General features: G+C 42.3%; 1 protein-coding gene across 1 annotated transcript in view; it reads left to right on the top strand.

The window, feature by feature from the left end:
• Window positions 1-10,845: 10,845 nt before the first annotated feature.
• LOC139421839 (phospholipid phosphatase-related protein type 1) overlaps window positions 10,846-22,907 on the top strand; it is a 173,907-nt gene continuing 161,845 nt past the window's right edge. The window contains exon 1 of the mRNA XM_071172960.1: window positions 10,846-10,955. The gene's annotated coding sequence lies outside the window, so the exon portion shown is untranslated. The remainder of the gene's footprint in view (window positions 10,956-22,907) is intronic.

The following is a 22,907-nucleotide window of genomic DNA, read 5'->3' as shown; positions in this document are numbered from 1 at the left end:
GATGGCTGACTACAGAATACTACAGTCTAGCATGGCTGACTATATAATACTACAGTCTAGGATGGCTGACTACAGAATACTACAGTCTAGCATGGCTGACTATATAATACTACAGTCTAGCATGGCTGACTACAGAATACTACAGTCTAGCATGGCTGACTATATAATACTACAGTCTAGCATGGCTGACTATATAATACTACAGTCTAGCATGGCTGACTACAGAATACTACAGTCTAGGATGGCTGACTATATAATACTACAGTCTAGGGGGGATGACTATATAATACTACAGTCTAGCATGGCTGACTATATAATACTACAGTCTAGCATGGCTGACTATATAATACTACAGTCTAGCATGGCTGACTACAGAATACTACAGTCTAGGATGGCTGACTATATAATACTACAGTCTAGCATGGCTGACTATATAATACTACAGTCTAGCATGGCTGACTATATAATACTACAGTCTAGCATGGCTGACTACAGAATACTACAGTCTAGGATGGCTGACTATAGAATACTACAGTCTAGGATGGCTGACTATAGAATACTACAGTCTAGCATGGCTGACTATATAATACTACAGTCTAGCATGGCTGACTATATAATACTACAGTCTAGCATGGCTGACTATATAATAGACTATATAATACTACAGTCTAGCATGGCTGACTATATAATACTACAGTCTAGCATGGCTGACTACAGAATACTACAGTCTAGGATGGCTGACTATATAATACTACAGTCTAGGGGGGATGACTATATAATACTACAGTCTAGCATGGCTGACTATATAATACTACAGTCTAGCATGGCTGACTATATAATACTACAGTCTAGCATGGCTGACTACAGAATACTACAGTCTAGGATGGCTGACTATATAATACTACAGTCTAGCATGGCTGACTATATAATACTACAGTCTAGCATGGCTGACTATATAATACTACAGTCTAGCATGGCTGACTACAGAATACTACAGTCTAGGATGGCTGACTATAGAATACTACAGTCTAGGATGGCTGACTATAGAATACTACAGTCTAGCATGGCTGACTATATAATACTACAGTCTAGGATGGCTGACTATAGAATACTACAGTCTAGCATGGCTGACTATATAATACTACAGTCTAGGATGGCTGACTACAGAATACTACAGTCTAGGATGGCTGACTACATAATACTACAGTCTAGGATGGCTGACTATATAATACTACAGTCTAGGGGGGATGACTACAGAATACTACAGTCTAGCATGGCTGACTATATAATACTACAGTCTAGCATGGCTGACTATATAATACTACAGTCTAGGATGGCTGACTACAGAATACTACAGTCTAGCATGGCTGACTATATAATACTACAGTCTAGCATGGCTGACTACAGAATACTACAGTCTAGCATGGCTGACTATATAATACTACAGTCTAGCATGGCTGACTATATAATACTACAGTCTAGCATGGCTGACTACAGAATACTACAGTCTAGGATGGCTGACTATATAATACTACAGTCTAGGGGGGATGACTATATAATACTACAGTCTAGCATGGCTGACTATATAATACTACAGTCTAGCATGGCTGACTATATAATACTACAGTCTAGCATGGCTGACTACAGAATACTACAGTCTAGGATGGCTGACTATATAATACTACAGTCTAGCATGGCTGACTATATAATACTACAGTCTAGCATGGCTGACTATATAATACTACAGTCTAGCATGGCTGACTACAGAATACTACAGTCTAGGATGGCTGACTATAGAATACTACAGTCTAGGATGGCTGACTATAGAATACTACAGTCTAGCATGGCTGACTATAGAATACTACAGTCTAGGATGGCTGACTATATAATACTACAGTCTAGCATGGCTGACTATATAATACTACAGTCTAGCATGGCTGACTATATAATACTACAGTCTAGCATGGCTGACTACAGAATACTACAGTCTAGGATGGCTGACTATATAATACTACAGTCTAGGGGGGATGACTATATAATACTACAGTCTAGCATGGCTGACTATATAATACTACAGTCTAGCATGGCTGACTATATAATACTACAGTCTAGCATGGCTGACTACAGAATACTACAGTCTAGGATGGCTGACTATATAATACTACAGTCTAGCATGGCTGACTATATAATACTACAGTCTAGCATGGCTGACTATATAATACTACAGTCTAGCATGGCTGACTACAGAATACTACAGTCTAGGATGGCTGACTATAGAATACTACAGTCTAGGATGGCTGACTATAGAATACTACAGTCTAGCATGGCTGACTATATAATACTACAGTCTAGGATGGCTGACTATAGAATACTACAGTCTAGCATGGCTGACTATATAATACTACAGTCTAGGATGGCTGACTACAGAATACTACAGTCTAGGATGGCTGACTACATAATACTACAGTCTAGCATGGCTGACTATATAATACTACAGTCTAGGATGGCTGACTACAGAATACTACAGTCTAGGATGGCTGACTATAGTGTGTAGAGTGTAATCCAGGAATAGCTATATTTTATAGGAATAGTAATCGAGGAGTAGCTCAGTGTGTGTGTGTAGAGTGTTATCCAGGAGTAGCTCAGTGTGTTGTGTAGTGTATTCCAGGAGTAGCTCAGTGAGTTGTGTAGTGTATTCCAGGAGTAGCTCAGTGAGTTGTGTAGTGTATTCCAGGAGTAGCTCAGTGTGTTGTGTAGTGTATTCCAGGAGTAGCTCAGTGTGTGTGTGTAGAGTGTTATCCAGGAGTAGCTCAGTGTGTGTGTGTAGAGTGTTATCCAGGAGTAGCTCAGTGTGTGTGTGTAGAGTGTTATCCAGGAATAGCTCAGTGTGTTGTGTAGTGTATTCCAGGAGTAGCTCAGTGTGTTGTGTAGTGTATTCCAGGAGTAGCTCAGTGTGTTGTGTAGTGTATTCCAGGAGTAGCTCAGTGTGTTGTGTAGTGTATTCCAGAAGTAGCTCAGTGTGTGTGTGTAGAGTGTTATCCAGGAATAGCTCAGTGTGTTGTGTAGTGTATTCCAGGAGTAGCTCAGTGTGTTGTGTAGTGTATTCCAGGAGTAGCTCAGTGTGTTGTGTAGTGTATTCCAGGAGTAGCTCAGTGTGTTGCTCAGCGTTTTACAAGTGGTGTGTGCATATGTATTCACCCCCTTTACTATGAAGCCCCTAAATAAGATCTGGTGCAACCAATTACCTTCAGAAGACACATAATTAGTAAAATAAAGTCCACCTGTGTGCTATCTAAGTATCACGTGATCTGTCACATGATCTCGGTATATATACACCTGTTCTGAAAGGCCCCAGAGTCTTTAACACCACTAAGCAAGGGGCACCATGACGACCAAGGAGCTGTCCAAACAGGTCAGGGACAAAGTTGTGGAGAAGTACAGATCAGGGTTGGGTTATAAAAAATTATACGAAACTTTGAACATCCCACGAAGCACCATTAAATCCATGATTAAAAAATGGAAAGAATATGGCACCACAACAAACCTGCCAAGAGAGGGCCGCCCACCAAAACTCACGGACCAGGCAAGGATGGCATTAATCAGAGAGGCAACAACGAGACCAAAGATAACCCTGAAGGAGCTGCAAAGCGCCACAGCAGAGATTGGAGTATCTGTCCATAGGACCCCTTTAAGCCGTACACTCCACAGAGCTGGGCTTTACGGAAGAGTGGCCAGAAAAAAAACATTGCTTAAAGAAAAAAATAAGCAAACACGTTTGGTGTTCACCAAAAGGCATGTGGGAGACTCCGAAAACATCTGGAAGAATGTACTCAGATTTAGCCTTTTGTCCATCAAGGACAACACTGTCTGGCGCAAACCCAACACCTCTCACCCCCCCGAGAATGTTTTTCATTGGCAGGAACTTGGAAACTGGGCAGAATTGAAGGAATGATGGATGGTGCTAAATACAGGGAAATTCTTGAAGGAAACCTGTTTGAGTCTTCCAGAGATTTGAGACTGGGACGGAGGTTCACCTTCCAGCAGGACAATGACCCTAAGCATACTGCTAAAGCAACACTGTTGTGGTTTTAAGGGGAATCATTTAAATGTCTTGGAATGACCTCGTCAAAGCCCAGACCTCAATCCAACTGAGAATCTGAGGTATGACTTAATCTTAGGGATCGGTGTCCCGCTAGCAGAACAACTTCCGGTGAAACTGGAGGGCGCATTATTCAAATAAATAATCATAAATATTATGGATTTTAAACACTTAGGTACATATAAGTGTCTCATATCTGTTGAAAGCTTAAATTCTTGTTAATCTAACTGCACTGTCTGATTTACAGGAGCCATTACAGTGAAAACATTGTTGCTTGTTTGAGGACGGCACCCCGCATTAAAACATTTTTCCACCACCACAGGTTTCATACATGAATTAAAGATTAAATATTCACTTACTTTTTGAAAATGTTCCTCTGATTTGTCATCCAAACGGTCCCAGTGATAACAGTGTCGTTTTGTCAGATAAAATCCTTCTTCATATCCCAAAAAAGTATGTTTAGTTGGCACCATTGATTTGAGTAATCCACATGCAGAGAAAGGATTCCGAAGAACTACCGCTTTGTTTAAACAAGTCAAAATATGTTTATATTTACTCCTCAGATACCCTAAAATGTAATCAAACTGTAATATTTATTTTGGAAGAAGTATGTTCAATAGGAAACTGATTTTAACGTGCGTAATTTCTTCATGGCGCACGCAAACACGGATTTCCAAGACTGTGTCCTTCTACTAAAACGTATTTCTTATTCGCTTTTGAAGTTACAAGCATGAAACTTTAAACAGACTGCTGACATCATGTGGAAGCCATAGGAATTGCATCCAGGGAGCTAATTTACAATATAACCTTTATTTTGCATTTCTAAGAGGATGGTCTCTCTCTCAAAAAAAAATCTGTCTGGTTTTTCTCTTATATTTTCTCCTGCCATATCTATAGTGTTTTATTCTCCTACATTATGTTATGCCTCCAACACTATAATCAAGTTTGCAGACGACACAACAGCAGTAGGCTTGATTACCAACAATGACGAGATTTCAGCTGATACTCACTCTACAGAGAGAGAGACAGATTTCAGCTGATACTCTACAGAGAGAGAGACAGATTTCAGCTGATACTCTACAGAGAGAGAGAGACAGATTTCAGCTGATACTCTACAGAGAGAGACAGATTTCAGCTGATACTCACTCTACAGAGAGAGAGACAGATTTCAGCTGATACTCTACAGAGAGAGAGACAGATTTCAGCTGATACTCTACAGAGAGAGAGAGACAGATTTCAGCTGATACTCTACAGAGAGAGAGACAGATTTCAGCTGATACTCTACAGAGAGAGACAGATTTCAGCTGATACTCTACAGAGAGAGAGACAGATTTCAGCTGATACTCTACAGAGAGAGAGACAGATTTCAGCTGATACTCACTCTACAGAGAGGGAGACAGATTTCAGCTGATACTCTACAGAGAGAGAGACAGATTTCAGCTGATACTCTACAGAGAGAGAGACATATTTCAGCTGATACTCTACAGAGAGAGAGACAGATTTCAGCTGATACTCTACAGAGAGAGAGAGACAGATTTCAGCTGATACTCACTCTACAGAGAGAGAGACAGATTTCAGCTGATACTCTACAGAAAGAGAGACAGATTTCAGCTGATACTCTACAGAGAGAGAGACAGATTTCAGCCGATACTCACTCTACAGAGAGAGAGACAGATTTAAGCTGATACTCTACAGAGAGAGAGACAGATTTCAGCTGATACTCTACAGAGAGACAGATTTCAGCTGATACTCTACAGAGAGAGAGACATATTTCAGCTGATACTCTACAGAGAGAGACAGATTTCAGCTGATACTCACTCTACAGAGAGAGACAGATTTCAGCTGATACTCTACAGAGAGAGAGACAGATTTCAGCTGATACTCTACAGAGAGAGAGACAGATTTAAGCTGATACTCTACAGAGAGAGAGACAGATTTCAGCTGATACTCTACAGAGAGACAGATTTCAGCTGATACTCTACAGAGAGAGAGACATATTTCAGCTGATACTCTACAGAGAGAGAGACAGATTTCAGCTGATACTCTACAGAGAGAGAGAGACAGATTTCAGCTGATACTCTAGAGAGAGAGAGAGACTGATTTCAGCTGATACTCTACAGAGAGAGACTGATTTCAGCTGATACTCTAGAGAGAGAGACTGATTTCAGCTGATACTCCAGAGAGAGTGAGACTGATTTCAGCTGATACTCTAGAGAGAGAGAGAGACTGATTTCAGCTGATACTCTACAGAGAGAGAAAGACTGATTTCAGCTGATACTCTAGAGAGAGAGAGACTGATTTCAGCTGATACTCTAGAGAGAGAGACAGTTAACCTATAGAAAACACAGGTCTATTAGAACACACACAAAACGACACGTATCTAGGACTAAATATCAGCAACACAGGTAGCTTTCACAGGGCTGTGAATGAGCTGAGAGCCAAAGCAAGAAGAGAATTCTATGCCATTAAAAGGAATATTAAAACCAATTAGAATCTGGCTTAAAATTTTCCAAACCAGTTATAGAATAAAACCAATTGCTCTCTATGGCACAGAAGTATGTGGTCCGCTCTCTAATAATGAATTTACCAAACGTGAGAAACATCCGAATCGAAATACTGCATGCATAGTTTTGCAAGTGACAAGGAAATCTCCCAACTAACACTTGTAGAACAGAATTTGGCCAATACCCCCTCCTTATTCAAATAGAGATTAAAAAGTAGAGACGGAGAGGGACAGTTTCCCTGATGACCCCAGATATCAATACATGGTGTGTCAGTATTTCATCAGTAGTCCTAAATGACACCCTTTTCCCTACATGGTCCTATGGGTCCTGTCCAAAAGCAGTGTGTAGGGAATGTGGTACCCTTCTAAACCTTCTAGCCTCTGGTACACAGTCGTGAGGGTGAACACATCTTAAATCCAACGTCTCCAAAACTAAATTGATGGTAATATCCACAAAACAATAGGAACTAGTACCCGGATAACCAAATTGTAGTAGTATTTAACGTGAAATTCAAGAGTTAATGTCACAATCGTTATAAAGAGTGGGCCAGGATGCAGCGTGGTATGGTTCCACTATCTTCATTTGGGAGTGAAACTCAAAGAAAACAATAAATCACAAACCGGAACGTGACGCAACAATAGTACTCACAGGAAACTATACATAGTCAAGATCCCACAAAGCACAATGGGGAAATGGCTACCTAAATATGATCCCCAATCAGAGACAACGATAAACAGCTGCCTCTGATCGGGAACCATACCAGGCCAACATAGATGTATATAATCACCTAGATAAACCACCCTAGTCACTGTCACGCCCCCAACCAACATAGAGAATAAACACCTCTCTATTGTCACGGAGTGACAGTTAAAATGAACACTGTTATTAAATAGAAAATGAAATAGATTTGACATATCAAACCCATTGTGCTGGCTTTGTAATGTTGTCCAATCACTTGTTAGGATTACGATATCGGTATGTAAATATAAATAGATGAAACGTGCTCTTTGACGACTGCATAAAGCGCTAGTCTAGTGAACATGAGGGATTTACTTCAGCTATTCTCCTATTACTACTCTATGTAGTAGAGGAGACAGTATTATGGTGTATTTACTCTATGTAGTAGAGGAGACAGTATTATGGTGTATTTACTCTATGTAGTAGAGAAGACAGTATTATGGTGTATTTACTCTATGTAGTAGAGAAGACAGTATTATAGTGTGTTTACTCTATGTAGTAGAGATGACAGTATTATAGTGTGTTTACAAATCAAGTTGTATTTGTCACATGCGCCGAATACAACAGGTGTAGAAATACCGTGAAATGCTTACTGACAAGCCCTGAACCAACAACACAGTAAAGACTAATAAGAGTTAAGAAAATATTTACAAAAAATGGAAGTAAAAAATGAAAAGAGCAACAATAAATAACAACAACGAGACTATATACAGGGGGTACCGGTACAGAGTCAATGTGGAGGCTATATACAGGGGGTACCGGTACAGAGTCAATGTGGAGGCTGTATACAGGGGGTACCGGTACAGAGTCAATGTGGAGGTTATATACAGGGGGTACCGGTACAGAGTCAATGTGGAGGCTATATACAGGGGGTACCGGTACAGAGTCAATGTGGAGGCTATATACAGGGGGTACCGGTACAGAGTCAATGTGGAGGCTATATACAGGGTGTTACGGTACAGAGTCAATGTGGAGGCTATATACAGGGGGTACCGGTACAGAGTCAATGTGGAGGCTATATACAGGGTGTTTTTGTACAGAGTCAATATTGGAGGCTATATACAGGGGGTACCGGTACAGAGTCAATGTGGAGGCTATATACAGGGTGTTAAGATACAGAGTCAATGTGGAGGCTATATACAGGGGGTACTGGTACAGAGTCATTGTGGAGGCTATATACAGGGTGTTATGGTACAGAGTCAATGTGGAGGCTATATACAGGGTGTTACGGTACAGAGTCAATGTGGAGACTATATACAGGGGGTACCGGAACATAGTCAATGTGAAGGCTATATACAGGGGGTACCGGTACAGAGTCAATGTGAAGGCTATATACAGGGTGTTTTTGTACAGAGTCAATGTGGAGGCTATATACAGGGGGTACAGGTACATAGTCAATGTGGAGAATATATACAGGGGGTACCGGTACAGAGTCAATGTGGAGGCTATATACAGGGGGTACCGGTACAGAGTCAATGTGGAGAGGATGATTCATCGACAATACATTTGATCTAACTACATTTGATCTAACAATACATTTGATCTAACCCTTTAGTGTAGTAGAGACCCTCTAGTGTAGTAGATATCTAGTGTAGTAGAGACACTCTAGTGTTGTAGATATCAAGTGTAGTAGAGACCCTCTAGTGTAGTAGAGACTCTAGTATAGTAGAGACCCTCTAGTGTAGTTGATATCTAGAGGACATTCTGTGGAGACCCTCTAGTGTAGTAGATATCTAGTGTAGTAGAGACCCTCTAGTGTAGTAGAGACTCTCTAGTGTAGTAGAGACCCTCTAGTGTAGTAGATATCTAGTGTAGTAGAGTCCCTCTAGTGTAGTAGAGACCCTCTAGTGTAGTAGAGACCCTCTAGTGTGGTATATATCTAGTGTAGTAGAGACCCTCTAGTGTAGTAGAGACCCTCTAGTGTGGTATATATCTAGTGTAGTAGAGACCCTCTAGTGTAGTAGAGACCCTCTAGTGTAGTAGAGACCCTCTAGTGTAGTTGAGACCCTCTAGTGTAGTTGATATCTAGAGGACATTCTGTGGAGACCCTCTAGTGTAGTAGATATCCAGCTCCACTGTTTTGAAACTGTAGAATATATTACTTTGAATAGATTTTCTTGGTCCTAGATTCATGAAATGTTCCAAGGTCCTCTAGACCGGGGACCTGGCGGGAACTTAGCATCTGGCTCACCTCTGAACCTGGGACCTGGCGGGAACTCAGCATCTGGCTCACCTCTGGACCGGGGACCTGGCGGGAACTCAGCATCTGGCTCACCTCTGGATCGGGGACCTGGCGGGAACTCAGCATCTGGCTCACCTCTGGATCGGGGACCTGGCGGGAACTCAGCATCTGGCTCACCTCTGGACCGGGGACCTGGCGGGAACTCAGCATCTGGCTCACCTCTGGACCGGGGACCTGGCGGGAACTCAGCATCTGGCTCACCTCTGGACCGGGGACCTGGCGGGAACTCAGCATCTGGCCCAGCTCTGGACCTCAATATACAGCAGGGTCACAACATCAGGTTTTCAGCGAGCCTGAGATGTGACTTCCGCTTCCCGTCCATTTTTATGTCACTTATATATTGAAGCGACTTCTTTGTAGCAGGTTAGGAGAATTTACGGAGCAGGTTAGGATCATTAAAATAGCAGGTTAGGAGACTGAGTTTAAGAATGCACTCCTAACCTGCTATGAAAATCACTTTGTATCGAAGTGGCGTGAAAAGAGTGTGTCCGTTCATAACAAGGAGGTACTCAATCTTAACTCCTCCTCCACGTTTATTGGATTGGTTGAAGAGCAACCAGGACCAGAAGGAATTAAATGCCTTTTCTTTAATGCTACATTAGGTTACCTTTGATACAACCTCCTTCCCGGGATAACTGCACATGGGCAGAAGTGTATGGTGGACAATATTTTGATATAAAAACGAGAAAAAAAAAACTATTGAGTGTATCCTCAACATTTCAAGCCATCAAAGTTCGTATTGTAGTATAAACCATCACAGTTTATATTGTAACGATCCCTGGGTTTAAAATGCGCGGATATCGACTCTGCCGCTTGAGCATGACTTTACAGTCGATAGCGAGCTTGACTTCAGGCTAGAAGATCGAGGGTTCGAGACCTGCTCCCTGCCTTCCTTACGATATTATAGTCAAGAAATGGTGAAAATTATGTTTGGAGATTGGACTAATAGTAGAGTATTTGAGGTTCTATGCTATTGGCTTGGGCTGGTGGTGGATTCATCCTCAACCTTCTCGCCAAGTAGTCAGTAAACTGACAGGTGTACAGGTGATACACGGGTTGTAACTCCGCCAAAAACCCCAGTTTGTAAAAAATAAAGACTAATTCCGGGTGGATGAGACGTCAGTCCCCGTTGATCGCGGGGACGCTGTATGAAAGCTCATTATAACGCCTGAGTGGGTTCTCAGTGGTAAAAACACGCCTTGTCCCCGCCTCCGATTCACAGCATCGCCTTCACGTCCTCTCTTTCTGATCACCCGTCTCAAAGTACACGCTGGAGCACTCGGACAATACGATGGAGTAGCATGACTTTGTCCTTTCTTTCATATCCCTTTGATGGATTTGCACTTCCTTTGGAATATACTTTAATCACACGGTAAGTTGTCCGTGATGCAGTCGGTTGCACACTGACCCACGGGTGAGGAATACGCGGAATGGTTGCTATTCGCCAATTCAACTGTTGTCTATTGTTGCTGACATCGTCCGCGGTCGATAGGCTCCTGCTGTAATGGACAAGTGGTTTTGACATGTGTGGAGTGGCAGCGTGTTTCTGTCAGCCCGTTACATGTGTGTTTCACTACAGCGTCACTTTGTTTCAATGGTCAAACCTGGAGAGGGAAGCCGCACGTTGTGGATGGAGGACAGGCTACTACTGGCATGGTCCTCAGAGGGTCCTTTTGACCAGCGAGGAGCCGTGGACTCAGACAAACACCTGCCTCTGGAAGTCATTTAGGACCGCGAGGTGATGGCTGTCTCATTACCACACCGTCGTCGTGTTGACTTTTACATCCCGAGTTGTGTGAGAGCCTATACATCCTAAACAGACATAATATGTTCGCCATTAGCGGGGACATGGTGATGCAGCCTAGTTGTTTTTGTCGCCTTTTTTGTTGTTGTCGTTGTCCGGTTTAGGAGCAGTGCTGATTTTAGGATAGTAATGAATACATGAACAAGTGAGACCTGATCCTAGATCAGCACTCCTACTCTAAGATCCTTGATGTGTGATCTCCCGATCATCTTTACCCCAATCTGATTGCACACGATGCCCTACGGGCTGTGGCCCTTCTAGTTGGTGTTGAGGTACACATCAGGCCTATTATGATATTGATGTATGTCGATGCAATAAAGCAATTCGGGTGATTTTCAACGAAAACGTGGAAATCCCCCCCATCAAAAGAGATTGAATTCACTCAGCTCCGTTGGATCAGCTAATGTATCTGGCCAGTGACTTCACATGGGCACATCATCACACTGTGTCATTTCCTAAGGGCCCTGGTCAACAGTAGTTTACTATATATAGGGAATATACTTCAGCTATGGACAGCTCCTATGGATGGATGGAAAGCCCTACAGAGTCTCCATCACCACCATAGCCTGAGAATGTGTAGATGTTGCTCCCCATGTTACACATTCATGCATTTGTACACACACACACACACACACACATAGACCGCCTCATTTTCAGTGTGGAGGGTGAATTCATGATGTCTTGTAGTGTTCATTAGTTTCTTCTAACTGGCTAGATTCGTAATGAATGTGTATTGTGCTGTGTATTAATCAGTGAAGGCTGGACAAGCTCTAGGCTACAACATTGTGTTCTATAAGCTCCAGCTGGCTATTCAAATAGCGACTACTAACCCCCCCCCCCCCCCCCCCCAGTTGGCAACTTCTTTCTTTAGGATGGATACTTCGGAATGTCGGGAACACTGCCTATAGGCTACAACACATCGACACAGATAAACTACAATAAACTACTGCCGTAGGTTAAATCTATATCTTAAACACTTTTATTAGTGTCAAATTATACAGATACAGTCTCAACACAGCAGCCAGTCAGCATTTAGAAATGCATGCAGCTGTATTTCAAGAAAATAAAGTCTGACCCCCCCCCTCCCATAAAAAGCCCCAAACCTTTCAGACTGAACTAAGCACATGTAAACACTGTTCAGACTGAACTAAGCACATATAAACACTGTTCAGACTGAACTAAGCACATATAAACACTGTTCAGACTGAACTAAGCACATATAAACACTGTTCAGACTGAACTAAGCACATATAAACACTGTTCAGACTGAACTAAGCACATATAAACACTGTTCAGACTGAACTAAGCACATATAAACACTGTTCAGACTGAGCTAAGCACATATAAACACTGTTCAGACTGAACTAAGCACATATAAACACTGTTCAGACTGAACTAAGCACATATAAACACTGTTCAGACTGAACTAAGCGCCTTTAAAATTGGCCAATGCAGCCATTTCTATCTCAATATCAAATAATTTCTGGGCAACAATTAAGGACCTTACTCTGTTTGTTACATCGTGTGATGTAAAAAGGCCTTTATAAATACATTGGATTGATTTTCAATTAAAATGGTAAAAAAAAAAAAAAACTTTCTTAGCAAATATGAATTTCTCAATTTAGAATTTAACTATGACTGTCTGGGAGGGGCTTGAGTGGGAAGGGCTAAACACAAAACAAGCTGCAATTGGCAGAGAGGTTTGGAACTCTCTTATGGGTGTATGGCAATCCCACAGTAACAGAATTATGCTTTTGAAAATGAATGCTCCCCTCCACAAAAAATAAAATGAAACAACACCACTTACTCACTGCTAGCCTCCGCTGGAAGTGATGGCTGCATCGTGTTAGCTTCACTAAGTCACTGCTAGCCTCCACTGGAAGTGATGGCTGCATCGTGTTAGCTTCACTAAGTCACGGCTAGCCTCCACTGGAAGTGTTGGCTGCATCGTGTTAGCTTCACTAAGTCACGGCTAGCCTCCACTGGAAGTGTTGGCTGCATCGTGTTAGCTTCACTAAGTCACGGCTAGCCTCCACTGGAAGTGTTGGCTGCATCGTGTTAGCTTCACTAAGTCACGGCTAGCCTCCACTGGAAGTGATGGCTGCATCATGCTAGCTTCACTAAGTCACTGCTAGCCTCCACTGGAAATATAGATCCGTTGCTTTACCCTACACTACTGAACTGTGCTCTACTCTACAGTACTGAACTGTGCTCTACTCTACAGTACTGAACTGTGCTCTACTCTACAGTACTGAACTGTGCTCTATTCTACAGTACTGAACTGTGATCTACTCTACAGTACTGAACTGTGCTCTACTCTACAGTACTGAACTGTGCTCTACTCTACAGTACTGAACTGTGCTCTACTCTACAGTACTGAACTGTGCTCTATTCTACCGTACTGAACTGTGCTCTACTCTACAGTACTGAACTGTGCTCTACTCTACAGTACTGAACTGTGCTCTACTCTACAGTACTGAACTGTGCTGTACTCTACAGTACTGAACTGTGCTCTGCTCTACAGTACTGAACTGTGCTCTACTCTAAAGTACTGAACTGTGCTCTACTCTACAGTACTGAACTGTGCTCCACTCTACAGTACTGAACTGTGCTCTATTCTACAGTACTGAACTGTGCTCTACTCTACAGTACTGAACTGTGCTCTACTCTACAGTACTGAACTGTGCTCTACTCTACAGTACTGAACTGTGCTCTACTCTACAGTACTGAACTGTGCTCTACTCTACAGTACTGAACTGTGCTCTACTCTACAGTACTGAACTGTGCTCTACTCTACAGTACTGAACTGTGCTCTACTCTACAGTACTGAACTGTGCTCTACTCTACAGTACTGAACTGTGCTCTACTCTACAGTACTGAACTGTGCTCTACTCTACAGTACTGAACTGTGCTCTACTCTACAGTACTGAACTGTGCTGTACTCTACAGTACTGAACTGTGCTCTACTCTACAGTACTGAACTGTGCTCTACTCTACAGTACTGAACTGTGCTCTTCTCTACAGTACTGAACTGTGCTCTACTCTACAGTACTGAACTGTGCTCTACTCTACAGTACTGAACTGTGCTCTACTCTACAGTACTGAACTGTGCTCTACTCTACAGTACTGAACTGTGCTCTACTCTACAGTACTGAACTGTGCTCTACTCTACAGTACTGAACTGTGCTCTACTCTACAGTACTGAACTGTGCTGTACTCTACAGTACTGAACTGTGCTCTACTCTACAGTACTGAACTGTGCTCTACTCTACAGTACTGAACTGTGCTCTACTCTACAGTACTGAACTGTGCTCTACTCTACAGTACTGAACTGTGCTCTACTCTACAGTACTGAACTGTGCTGTACTCTACAGTACTGAACTGTGCTGTACTCTACAGTACTGAACTGTGCTCTACTCTACAGTACTGAACTGTGCTCTACTCTACAGTACTGAACTGTCCTCTACTCTACAGTACTGAACTGTGCTATACTCTACAGTACTGAACTGTGCTCTACTCTACAGTACTGAACTGTCCTCTACTCTACAGTACTGAACTGTGCTGTACTCTACAGTACTGAACTGTGCTATACTCTACAGTACTGAACTGTGCTCTATTCTACAGTACTGAACTGTGCTCTACTCTACAGTACTGAACTGTGCTCTACTCTACAGTACTGAACTGTGCTCTACTCTACAGTACTGAACTGTGCTGTACTCTACAGTACTGAACTGTGCTCTGCTCTACAGTACTGAACTGTGCTCTACTCTAAAGTACTGAACTGTGCTCTACTCTACAGTACTGAACTGTGCTCCACTCTACAGTACTGAACTGTGCTCTATTCTACAGTACTGAACTGTGCTCTACTCTACAGTACTGAACTGTGCTCTACTCTACAGTACTGAACTGTGCTCTACTCTACAGTACTGAACTGTGCTCTACTCTACAGTACTGAACTGTGCTCTACTCTACAGTACTGAACTGTGCTCTACTCTACAGTACTGAACTGTGCTCTACTCTACAGTACTGAACTGTGCTCTACTCTACAGTACTGAACTGTGCTCTACTCTACAGTACTGAACTGTGCTCTACTCTACAGTACTGAACTGTGCTCTACTCTACAGTACTGAACTGTGCTGTACTCTACAGTACTGAACTGTGCTGTACTCTACAGTACTGAACTGTGCTCTACTCTACAGTACTGAACTGATGCTCTACTCTACAGTACTGAACTGTCCTCTACTCTACAGTACTGAACTGTGCTGTACTCTACAGTACTGAACTGTGCTCTACTCTACAGTACTGAACTGTGCTCTACTCTACAGTACTGAACTGTGCTGTACTCTACAGTACTGAACTGTGCTCTACTCTACAGTACTGAACTGTGCTCTACTCTACAGTACTGAACTGTGCTGTACTCTACAGTACTGAACTGTGCTCTACTCTACAGTACTGAACTGTGCTCTACTCTACAGTACTGAACTGTCCTCTACTCTACAGTACTGAACTGTGCTGTACTCTACAGTACTGAACTGTGCTCTACTCTACAGTACTGAACTGTGCTCTACTCTACAGTACTGAACTGTGCTGTACTCTACAGTACTGAACTGTGCTCTACTCTACAGTACTGAACTGTGCTCTACTCTACAGTACTGAACTGTGCTCTACTCTACAGTACTGAACTGTGCTCTACTCTACAGTACTGAACTGTCCTCTACTCTACAGTACTGAACTGTGCTGTACTCTACAGTACTGAACTGTGCTCTACTCTACAGTACTGAACTGTGCTCTACTCTACAGTACTGAACTGTGCTGTACTCTACAGTACTGAACTGTGCTCTACTCTACAGTACTGAACTGTGCTCTACTCTACAGTACTGAACTGTGCTCTACTCTACAGTACTGAACTGTGCTCTACTCTACAGTACTGAACTGTGCTCTACTCTACAGTACTGAACTGTGCTCTACTCTACAGTACTGAACTGTGCTCTACTCTACAGTACTGAACTGTGCTCTACTCTACAGTACTGAACTGTGCTCTACTCTACAGTACTGAACTGTGCTCTACTCTACAGTACTGAACTGTGCTGTACTCTACAGTACTGAACTGTGCTCTGCTCTACAGTACTGAACTGTGCTGTACTCTACAGTACTGAACTGTGCTCTACTCTACAGTACTGAACTGTCCTCTACTCTACAGTACTGAACTGTGCTGTACTCTACAGTACTGAACTGTGCTCTACTCTACAGTACTGAACTGTGCTCTACTCTACAGTACTGAACTGTGCTGTACTCTACAGTACTGAACTGTGCTCTACTCTACAGTACTGAACTGTGCTCTACTCTACAGTACTGAACTGTGCTGTACTCTACAGTACTGAACTGTGCTCTACTCTACAGTACTGAACTGTGCTCTACTCTACAGTACTGAACTGTCCTCTACTCTACAGTACTGAACTGTGCTGTACTCTACAGTACTGAACTGTGCTCTACTCTACAGTACTGAACTGTGCTCTACTCTACAGTACTGAACTGTGCTGTACTCTACAGTACTGAACTGTGCTCTACTCTACAGTACTGAACTGTGCTCTACTCTACAGTACTGAACTGTGCTCTACTCTACAGTACTGAACTGTGCTCTACTCTACAGTACTGAACTGTCCTCTACTCTACAGTACTGAACTGTGCTGTACTCTACAGTACTGAACTGTGCTCTACTCTACAGTACTGAACTGTGCTCTACTCTACAGTACTGAACTGTGCTGTACTCTACAGTACTGAACTGTGCTCTACTCTACAGTACTGAACTGTGCTCTACTCTACAGTACTGAACTGTGCTCTACTCTACAGTACTGAACTGTGCTCTACTCAACAGTTCTGGGTAATAAACTAGCAATAGTCTGTTGCTAAATATCTCAAAAAACTAAAACCATTGGCTGGGAAACACAGTATTAAATCGAGTCATGACTACATGGAACTCTCTGCCGAACGAGGTAGCTCAAGATAGCAATAAAACTAGATCAAAGAAACCTGATAAAATGACACCTTACTGCACAGAACAGGACTGTGAAGAGACACGGCCATGTTTGTGTTGTAATTGACACTTTATTATGTGGGTGGGTGGCCTTGTGCACAAGCCTTGACTTGAAGAGACACGCAGACAATGTGATATATATATGTTGTATTGTAATTGCCACTGTATTATGGATTGTAATGTGTAGATGGGTGGCCTTGCATGAATCATTGACTTGTGGGAGCTGGAACGGCTCGTAGAACAGGAACTATCTCCTGTTTCTGACGCGGGAGGCAGAGGCAGGAAATGATGTACTGTTATGTGTATTATTAGGTATTTTTATTTGTTGTTTTGTTTCCTGTTTGGACCCCAGGAAGAGTGTAATGGAGGATCCCAATAAAATCTGAAATACTGTGCTGTATTGTACTGCACTGTCCAAACGTGTAAACCTAACTGTAGTTTGTCACTACTATGATTTCACATTATAGCCAATTCAATTGCAGAAATTACGTTATTTTCTGAAATTCCATTAACGATGTGGTAACGGAATTTCAAGTTTTAATTCATCACTTAATAATAAGAGGTGTAACGCTTCACCCACAGTTCCAATGGTTAAGATACTAGTACATCGGTCCCCGGGAGCCCAAACCAATGGTTATAGGCCCAAACCAATGGTTAAGATACTAGTACATCGGTCCCCGGGAGCCCAAACCAATGGTTAAGATACTAGTACATCGGTCCCCGGGAGCCCAAACCAATGGTGAAGATACTAGTACATCGGTCCCCGGGAGCCCAAACCAATGGTTAAGATACTAGTACATCGGTCCCCGGGAGCCCAAACCAATGGTTAAGATACTAGTACATCGGTCCCCGGGAGCCCAAACCAATGGTTAAGATACTAGTACATCGGTCCCCGGGAGCCCAAACCAATGGTTAAGATACTAGTACATCGGTCCCCGGGAGCCCAAACCAATGGTTAAGATACTAGTACATCGGTCCCCGGGAGCCCAAACCAATGGTGAAGATACTAGTACATCGGTCCAAATTAAGTAACTCATATAGTCTTATTCTGAAAATACCTTGTATCAGTTGTGACTGAACTCATACATCTTATCCTTCAGGTCAGTAGCCTATTGAACTTTTATGTAACTGTGTATGACAGGGGGGCGGGAGACACAGCTGCTGGTGCCAACCAGAGGTAGGCCTTATCCCTGTTGAACACAGGGCGGGAGACACAGCTGCTGGTGCCAACCAGAGGTAGGCCTTATCCCTGTTGAACACAGGGCGGGAGACACAGCTGCTGGTGCCAACCAGGGGTAGGCCTTATCCCTGTTGAACACAGGGCGGGAGACACAGCTGCTGGTGCCAACCAGAGGTAGGCCTTATCCCTGTTGTACACAGGGTGGGAGACACAGCTGCTGGTGCCAACCAGAGGTAGGCCTTATCCCTGTTGTACACAGGGCGGGAGACACAGCTGCTGGTGCCAACCAGAGGTAGGCCTTATCCCTGTTTTAATAAGATAGATCTGTACAGCACCTTTAGCATTCAGCTGCTCGCGTTGTCAAATCATAGACTTTACCAGTTGAGTGACAACCGACCATTGTTACTAAAAGCGCTGTAGAAGATGTAATTGTACCGGAGTGGATTCAACTGCCGATTGGTGTTTTCAATCATTCATAGATTATACGGATTGTTCAGGTTTACCATAAGAAATAGTTTTGGTTGTTTTGCTTTAATATTTTTAAACAGTCAGTGTATTTGGTCATTTTTCCATGAACCGGTTCATTTCATAAAGGACAGCAACAATTTTTTTGTGAGTCGTGTCTCAATCATAGGTCGGAGTGGGAGAACCTCTCTGTAAAATTCAAAATGGTCTGAACCATGTGGTTTTGAGACGGGGGGGGTAAAATCCCAAACTGCATTATATTAATTGGCTAAATGCCATGCTAATTTTTAAAGATAAATATTGACATAGTACTAGCTACAAATAATATCTGCAAAAATGACCATTTAATCTGTGGTCAGGGTTGGCTAAATTACTTTCTAAATGTAATCTGTTACAGTAACTCGTCACCTGTCTGAAATAGTAATCACTAACTGTTGGATTACCCAAATCAGTAATGTAATCTGATTACATTCAGTTACTTTTAGATTACTTTCCCTTTAAGAGGCGTTAGAGGAAGACGGCAATGTAGGTTACCAATTGAACCACATCTATTGCAGGATAAATCAATGTTAAAGTTTACATAGCTGGCCATATATTATATATATATATATAAGACAATAGTGTATGTTACCAATTGAACCACATCTACTGCAGGATAAATCAATGTTTACACAGCTGGCCTTATATGGATGTTACATTTTACTTTATGTGTTGGTAATGTAGGCTTCTTCTAACCCATAGCTTTTTACTACATTATAATATGATTAAATTATATCTTTACAATAAAAACCAACATTATCAGAATTCCAGTCATTGTAATACCCCTTGATCTTCAGGAATTAGACGTGGAAATATGGAAGTATAGATTAGCCAAGTTGTTTTACCTGAGCATGACCCCAGAATTAAGGACTTATTAGCCAGCCCTACTCTGTTGTTTATGATGTAGTTGTCATGGACGACTGATTGGGCTCATTGATTCCAGTTGAAAAATAAATGCTGCGCTCATGGAATGGCTTTGAGCACAATTGGCCCAGCGTCGTCCAGGTTAGGCCGGGGTAGGCCGGGGTAGGCCGTCATTGTAAATAATAACTTTTTTCTTAACTGACTTGCCTCGTTAAATACAGGTTAAATAAGACATTTAAATATATATATAATGAAGCGTTGCATTGCATTTACCTAGTAACATAGAGCAGTAGAGTAGAGGTGCTTACGGAGGTGGCACACATTTACCTAGTAACATAGAGCAGTAGAGTAGAGGTGCTTACGGAGGTGGCACACATTTACCTAGTAACATAGAGCAGTAGAGTAGAGGTGCTTACGGAAGTGGCACACATTTACCTAGTAACATAGAGCAGTAGAGTAGAGGTGCTTACGGAAGTGGCACACATTTACCTAGTAACATAGAGCAGTAGAGTAGAGGTGCTTACGGAAGTGGCACACATGGGGAACATTTCTTGTAGACTAAAAGTAGGTTCCAGGAATTTATTTAAAAAAAAAATGTAATTCTACATCATTTTACTGGAAACTTCAGCAGAATCTTTTTTAGTAATACCGCACAAATAATGGAAATGACAGGCTACTTTGACACTGACAAATTGAGAATCTGAGATCAATAAACACGACGTTGTCTTGAATCCATCAATATTCTAGTCCACTGTACGTGGAGATACATATTGCACAATAGGAGGGGGTAATTATAGTCCCTAAAAAGGCTTCCCAGTTTCACTGACTCACCCTATGATGTGCAGCTCACTCGCCGGTAATGTCCGTTGCGCTCGTGCCAAAAGCCTCTCTCTCTCCCGGGCCAATTTGGAAGTTGATCAAATATTGGTTAGCCTAGAGCAGACAGATTAGAGTCTTCTCTTTTCAGCAAGAGACATTTGCTTTCTAACCTGTGTTTTCCCGCGATTGGTTTTGGAATATTAGGAAAGGCCGGTTTTGTCTGCGTGCTGTTTTTTCACTGACAGATTTAGGACTAAGTAGTCTTTAAAAAAATATGGACTAGAGCTAAGTACTGGCAAAATCCTCGAGGAAAACCTGGTTCAGTCTGCTTTCCAACAGACACTGGGAGACAAATTCACCTTTCAGCAGGACAATAACCTAAAACACAAGGCCAAATATACACTGGAGTTGTTTACCAAGATGACATTTGAATGTTCCTGAGTTGCCTAGTTACAGTTTTGACTTAAATAGGCTTGAGAATCTATGGCAAGATTTGAAAATGGCTGTCTAGCAATGATCAGCAACCAATTTGACAGAGCTTGGAGAATTTTAACGAGAATAATGTGACAATATTGTACAATCCAGGTGTGCAAAGTTCTTAGAGACTTACCCAGAAAGACGGTAAGTAATCGCTGCCAACGGTGATTCTAACATGTATTGTGAATACTTATGTTATTGACATTTTTCTATTTAATTTTCAATACATTTTCCCAAATTTCTAATAACACGTTTTAACTTTTGTTATTATGAGGTACTGTGTCGATCAGTGAGAAAAAAAAAACATATAATTGAATCCATTTTGAATTCAGGCTGTAGCACAACAAAATGTGGAATAATTCAAGGGGTATGAAAACTTTTCTGAAAACAGTGTAAAATACACACCTTTTGTAGGCGGTGTTGTATTTCAATCGAGTCTTAACTGAATGAACAACAAAGACCTAATGAAACATTTTTATTAGTTTGGGGAATGGCCTCGTCTCAGAGGGAAGATCCTCGGAGACAGATGATGTGATGGCAGGTAGCCCCATGCAGGTGCGTTGGTACCGCTTGCCGTGTGGTAGCAGATAACTTTTTTTAGGGCCTTCCTCTGACACCGCCTGGTATACAGGTCCTGGATGGCAGGAAGCTTGGTCCCAGTGATGTACTGGGCCGTACGCACTACCCTCGGTAGCGCCTTGTGGTCGGATATCAAGCAGTTGCCATACCAGGTGGTGATGCAACCCGTCAGGATGCTCTCGAGGGTGCAGCTGTAGAACTTTTTGAGGATCTGAGGACCCGTGACAAATCTTTTCAACCTCTTGAAGGGGAAGAGGCATTGTCGTGCCCTCTTCAGGACTGTGTTGGTGTGTGTGGACCACGATTGATCCTTAGTGATGTGGACACTGAGGAACCTGAAGCTCTCCACCCGCTCCACTACAGCCCCGTCGATGTGGATGGGGGGGTGGTGCTCCGTTTCCAGTAGTCCACGATCAGCTCCTTGGTCTTGCTGACGTTGAGGGAGGGGTTGTTCTGAGAGAACATGGGTAATTTGACAGGTAAATACACCCATTGGTTGAGAGAAAGGAAGGTGATAATTGCAAGAGTGAACCCATGTGTTAAACAGCAAGCGTGAGGAATGTAATATTATTTTGCCATGCTTATAGGTCATAGGTCACAGGGTAAATAGATTAATCACATTCCACACATGGTTAATCGGAAAGAGGAGAAGAATGAGATGCTATGCTGATGATGATACGTGTCTATTCATTCCCACTATTGCCCGTAGACTAGAAAACAAAGTGAATTATGCTATGCTTTACTGGACGAGGCTAAACGAGCAGACCCTGATTTGAACTTTCGTAAACTACATTTCAATCGAGTAGAGGCTGAATGAACAACAAAGGGAATTCAATATGACATTTCATTAAATAGTTTGGGTGAATGGCCTCGTCTCCGAGGGAAGATCCTCTGAGCCAGATGATGTGATGACAGGTAGTTGCTGGCATTGAACTGCCTCCAAAAATAATATACAGTACCAGGGAGAAGGGACACCATGAAGAAAACTATAAGATATAAAGATTGAAAACAACGATTCAATTGAATATATATATATATATTTTTAAATGCATGTAAGGAATAT

Source organism: Oncorhynchus clarkii, chromosome 12 (genome assembly GCF_045791955.1).
Source record: "Oncorhynchus clarkii lewisi isolate Uvic-CL-2024 chromosome 12, UVic_Ocla_1.0, whole genome shotgun sequence".
NCBI classification, from domain to species: domain Eukaryota; kingdom Metazoa; phylum Chordata; class Actinopteri; order Salmoniformes; family Salmonidae; genus Oncorhynchus; species Oncorhynchus clarkii.
The sequence above is the reverse complement of the archived record's forward strand: the minus strand, read 5'-3'. Positions and strand labels throughout refer to the sequence as shown.